This window comes from Dasypus novemcinctus, chromosome 14, assembly GCF_030445035.2.
Source record: "Dasypus novemcinctus isolate mDasNov1 chromosome 14, mDasNov1.1.hap2, whole genome shotgun sequence".
Lineage (NCBI taxonomy): Eukaryota > Metazoa > Chordata > Mammalia > Cingulata > Dasypodidae > Dasypus > Dasypus novemcinctus.
In genome coordinates, this window is record NC_080686.1 from 43,130,132 (window position 1) to 43,136,131 (window position 6,000).

General features: G+C 38.4%; 1 non-coding gene across 1 annotated transcript; it reads left to right on the forward strand.

Moving 5' to 3' along the window:
• The first annotated feature begins 5,641 nt into the window (after positions 1-5,641).
• LOC111760686 (U6 spliceosomal RNA) lies at positions 5,642-5,745 on the forward strand. Its single transcript, XR_002794300.1, has one exon. It is a non-coding gene; the product is annotated as a U6 spliceosomal RNA (small nuclear RNA).
• The last annotated feature ends 255 nt before the right edge of the window (positions 5,746-6,000 follow it).

Genomic DNA, 6,000 nt, shown 5'->3' on the forward strand with positions numbered 1-6,000 from the left:
CGATCAATGTTCTTGGACAGTTTATATACTACCACTATAGCTCATAGTTCCCAATAAAATATGCTTTTGGAGAAACTGGATTGGGCATAGATATCTATTGAAAGCCATGGATTCATGAATTTATACTGTCTTGAATTCCAGAACAACATTTTCTTACTTGATCAACCTTCTGCATATAATCATTTCCCATAGTTGACACAATCACTTCCCTCCTGTGCTAATGCCCTCTTCACACACACACACACACACACACCTGCCAGGCAACCTCTCCACATGAACACCCATCTCTCCCCCTTCATCTCACCTTTTATTGGCTCTGACTTCCCACCTGGGCCTCGGCATATCTATTCTTCTTCCCATGCTTCTTTCCTTGCCCTGGTTGCTATGACAAATATCACATACTGGTTTGCTTAGCAACAATATGCTGTCTCACAGTTTTGTAGGCTATAAGCCCAAAACCAAGGTCTCAGCAAGGCCGTGCTTTCTCCTGAAGTCTGTGGTGTTCTGGTGCTGGCTTGCCACAATGCTTAGGGTGCCTTGGCTTGCATGTCTGTCTCTATCCCATGGTCGCTTTTCTTGCCTTTCTTTCACTGACTGCATCTTGATTTCCTTTCTTTATAAGGCCTCCAGTCGTAAAGATTTAGGCACCCTGGTTCAATTGGGTCACACCTTAACGAATAATATCTTCAAAAGGTTCCTTTTACAAATAGGTTCACACCCACAGGAATGCAGATTGAGACTTGAGCATGTCTTTTGAAGGGGCCATGAATCAATCCCCAGTAAATCCTATACACAACCATGCTTCATCCTACCTAACAGTTTTTGGACTAACTTATTTTAGAAAGTAAAGACAGAGAAAGAGTTATTAAATATTAGGCAATCTTAGCAATGTGATAATAGTATGGCTTGGTATGGAATTCTAGATGGTCAGTTATTTTTCCTTGGCCTTTTAAACATATTAATCTATAACATTCTGACATCTGCTGTTGTTAATGCAGAGTTTTCTGCTAGTCAAATTGTCATTCCCTTGCAGAAATTCCATCTTTTTTCTCTTTTTCTTTTTTTTATAGATTTTTAAAAAATTTCTCTCCCCTTCTCCCTAACACCCAACCCCCGCCCCCCCCCCCCCCCCCCGTGTCTGCTCTCTGTGTCCATTTGCTTCATGTTCTTCTTTGTCCGCTTCTGTTGTTGTAAGTGGCATGGGAACCTGTGTTTCTTTTTGTTGCGTCATCTTGTGTGTCAGCTCGCCATGCATGTGGCGCCATTCCTGGGCAGGCTGTATTTACTTTCCCACTGGGTGGCTCTCCTTACAGGGCGTACTCCTTGCGCGTGGGGCTCCCCTACGCAGGGGACACCCCTGCGTGGCAGAGCACTCCTTGCACACATTAGCACTGTGCGTGGGCCAGCTCCACATGGGTCAAGGAGGCCTGGGGTTTGAACTGCGGACCTCCCATTTGGTAGATGGACGCCCTAACCACCGGCCAAGTCCGCTTCTGAACAGGATATTTTCAAGACCACCTCAGTTCATTAATTGAATTTTGTAATATGTTGGTTTTATTGTTCAATTTCACATTTTCTATTTGGTTCTTTAAAGATCTACAAGTTTTTCCTTTTTGGTTGTTTTTGTTTGATCATTTCTTGCACTTTTAATGGTTGTTATCATTGAGAATTCCATCAAACCTATTTTTAAACCTTTCTCAGATTGTTCTAATTACTTTTATTTCATTAGGAGTACATTTATATTGTATACATTGTTGGTTTTGTTTGCTTAATTTATTTGAAAAATACTTATTGAACATTTTCTATAAGGTTCTCCTTATGTGTTTAGAATACTTATTTGCATGTAAATCTAGAGTGGAATAGATTTCTTGTCCCTCTCTCTTCTTCATTTCTCTCTCCTCTACTTTTCCTTTCCAGCTCTATTTGAGCACATGCCGTGTGGCTGTTATGACTAAGGAACTGAATTTTTTATTTTAATTTTAATTAATGTAAATTTAAATTTAATTACCACTTGTGACTAGGGGCTACTGCACTGGACAGTACAGGTAGTGTTTTACTAATTGCCTGTTCTGGCTCACTGGGGTCTCTAAGCCAGAACCCAGTCTTATCTGGGTGGCTTAAGGAGGTAATATTCTAGATCTTGTCATTGGACCAGTGCACAGGTTGGCTCAATTCCTAGTCTCTGAGTTGCTTCTCTGAGTTCTTGCTTTCTAGGTGTACTTAATATAAACTATGGTGAGAGAGTTTGTTAGTCTCTTTTCAGAAACCGTGGAGCCCCAATCCAGTCTCTGGCTTTAAGCTATGCCCCTCATTATCTTCCTCTATCTCTTATTAGACCACTGCCTTTATCCCCTGGTACCAAATGGGAGTCACACTCCTGGTTGGGCTGCCACAGCTCTATCACATCCATTGCTTTTTTTCTTGTCTTTCTGGTCCATAGACAGAAATATATGGGTGCAGTCATATCAACATTGCTGTGTATTTGGAATGTGGAGAAGTAGACAGAATCTTGGAAGCACTACTAAATGGGAGAGAGTTTCTATGTCTTTGAACAAGATGATAATATATGTAGAAATGGTCATAAATAGTATTTAAATCATTAAGTTTACAAGTGCTGTGGGACAGAGTGAGAGGGACCTGTTGTGGATTCCTTGAGTGTGGCCCTCCACTTTGTAGGATGGTGCATGGGTTGCTGGCAGGCTCTCTCAGCACGAATATTAACTCAACCTCAGTCGCTTCATTTACCATGATGCCTACAAAACTGAAGCTTCAGGCCCACTTGCTTGTCTGGGCCCTTCCAATGCCCTGGGAACAAGTTTATATTTTTATACAAAATATTTTAAATATATTTTAAATATTTTATATAAAATATTTTTTTAAATTTTATATTTGTCATTGTGTATCATTTTTCTTAAGGAGGTTTTAGGCCTCACAAATCCTGCAAGGGTCTGATGGTTAAATCAGAATGCAGATTTACAACGGTGGGAAGTAATTTTCTATTAACATTCTGGCATCTGCTGTTGTTAATGTTATCCACGGCTATTGAGGTGCTAGGAGTCTGAATTCATCTTCAGAAGGTTGCTAAGGTCACTTAGAGAGCCAAGAAAGATGGTGATCTTGCAGGCTAGCTTAATGCAGGTGATGTAAAGTTCAAAGCTATTCGCGGGCAAATACAGAGCATGTCTATAATTCCTGTGTATGACCAATCCAGTATGTATCACTCTGTCTTCCAAAACAAATATTTAACTATGCCCAAATCTTAAGCACTGGCTTTTTCTTTCTTTAAAATTCTATGCAGAATAAATGGATAAACAAAATGTGATACATACACACACACACACACACACGATGGATTATTCAGCTGAATGAAAAAATGAAGACTTGATGCTTGCGACAACATGGATGAACCTTAAGGACATTATGTTGAGTGAAATAAGTCAGACACAGTAAGACAAATATTGTATTAATTCACTTATATGAACTACATATAACGAACAAACTCCTCGAGTTAATAGCTAGGATATAAGTCGCCAGAAGATAGAATGAGGCTAAAGAATGGGGAGTTGATGCTTAATTTGTGAAGAATTTGTAATAAAATTGATTGTAAATGTTTGGAAATGGACAGAGGTGATGGCAGCACATTATAGTGAGTGTAATTAACGGCCCTGATGTGTGGGAAAAGTTTAAGGTCTTGTATGTCACTAAAAGGAAAGCTAGAGGATGGAACATGGGGCTGTGTGGCATAGTGAACCCTATTGTGAACAATGAGTGTGGTTAATAGTATAATATAAGAATGCTCTTCCATGAACTAGAATGAATGTATGTTAATATTATATAATGCTAATTATAGGGTAGTATATAGGCAAAAATACACCAAAAGCAAACTATGGACTATAGTGAATAGTAATATATTAATATTTCACCATCAATTATAAAATTAAAATTTATACTAAGTGAAATAAACCAGAAACAAAGTACTACATATCGTTTGACTCTATTTATATAAAATGTAAATAGAAATAAATTTACAGAGATGGAATTGGATTAGCAGTTACATATGGCAGGGGAAAGATAGAGGGCTTAAGAAATGACTGCTAAGGGGTTGGGTTTTTTCTTTTTGGAGTTTTGAAAACATTCTAAAATTGACTGCAGTGATGATTGCACAACTCTGTGATTATACCAAAAGCCATTGAATGTAAGCTTCAGATTGTATGGTACGTGAATATATCTCAAGAAAATTGCTTGAAAAATACATTCTATGCATACCATCTTCTGCCAGTTATCAATGGCTGTGCTATTTCTTTGTTAGCTGTAATATAATTGATTAGATAACAGCTTTTAAGACTCAGCTCTAGTTGCCCCTTGATTAAATTTGGCTGTTCCCTAATCCCTTCAACTTTACATTTGCAGATCATCTTTTAGGGTGGACTAATTTTATTACCCCCTTATATTTTCATTCCCCCTAGTTTAACTCTGAAGGTCATCTATCTTCCAGATTATGGGGCCACTTCACTGTCATCTCCATGCATTGACTGGTGTTGGTGGCAACGTGTCATTAAGTCTGGAAACTCTAAACACCATTTGAAGTTAATGATGGTTACATAATAAACAAATGGGAAAAAATTTTATAGAAATCAGACATATAAAAGCCTTCTACCTTTACAATCTTTACTGAGGAAAGTTCCTGGAAAATCTTAAATCTAGAAGAGATGAAAACCTTTAGCTGATTTGTAAAGGTACTTAACAAAAGTAGACTTGCCTTAGAATAGCTTAAATCTAGTTGAAGAAGTAAAATATACAAGTGCAACATGATTTTGAGCATGTGGTTTTTTGTTACTGAAAATTTTTAACTATTATGAGAGGTAAGCCTAAAAAAGGTGACATCTGAAAAATTCAGGAAAATAATACTTTAAAAAAATGACAACATTGATTGCCATTTATGGAATGTCTACAGTGAGATACACATTAAGGAGGTCTCTTATTAGTATCTTCCATTTTATAGATGAAACCTCTGTTCGGAAAGGTTGTATCCAATATCATACAGTGAGTGAAAAGGAGAGTTGTGATTCAAACCATTACTCCACAAGGCCTGAGCAAAGATTTGAGGGAAAGCAATCTAGAGTGCGTGAAGGGGCACCAGGGACCTGAGAGTGACGAGGCTGATTTAGCTGGAGGGCAGACTAATTCTTGATGCCCCAGAAAGGGAAGGGCTAGAGTAAACAGGCACTAAAGAGGAGGCGGGGACTGGGAGAGAAAACTTAATCCTTTAGATCTTATGTGATAGATCAAACAGGGGCAGTGGTTCTCTTCCCACAGAGTTTTTGGCAGACCAGAGTTTGAAGACCTGGTGGGAAATGGAATGGTCTTTGCAACTGGGAGTGGCAGTAAAGAAGGGTCTACACTGATGAATATTTACAGACCATCTGGGAGACAGAAGAGGACAGAGAGTAGACAAAGATACAAATAAGATAGTAACACTTTGGTATAGGTGCTATGAATGCAACAAACAGGGTGCATTCAAACAAACCGGCGTGGGGGGCTGATTTCAGATAGTAAGCTGTATACATAGGAGTGCTGGCCAAGCATGGCGTCTTTCAGCCACCCCTATTCACACAAATGGTAAATATTAATAATGGGTTTCGTGCTCACTTCGGCAGCACATATGCTAAAATTAGAACCTTACAGAGATTAGCAAGGCCCCTGAGCAAGGATGACACACAAATTCATGAAGCATTCCATATTAAAAAAAAAGAATTTCTTTAACTTTCTCTGATGAGTTTCATGAAACTACGAGAATCTAGTACTGTGTTTCCTCTTGTAAAATGAACTATAAGGAATGTGTCCTTGAAGAGTATCAAGAGGAATGTAAATTGCATTCAAAGTTGATGATTTCACAGGCAAGTTTCTAATTAGAAGGAAAAAGGACTTGAAACATAACTCAAAGGACTTAGAAAATGGTGTTACAAGGCATTGTTTGTATTTAATTTCAAAATACAAACA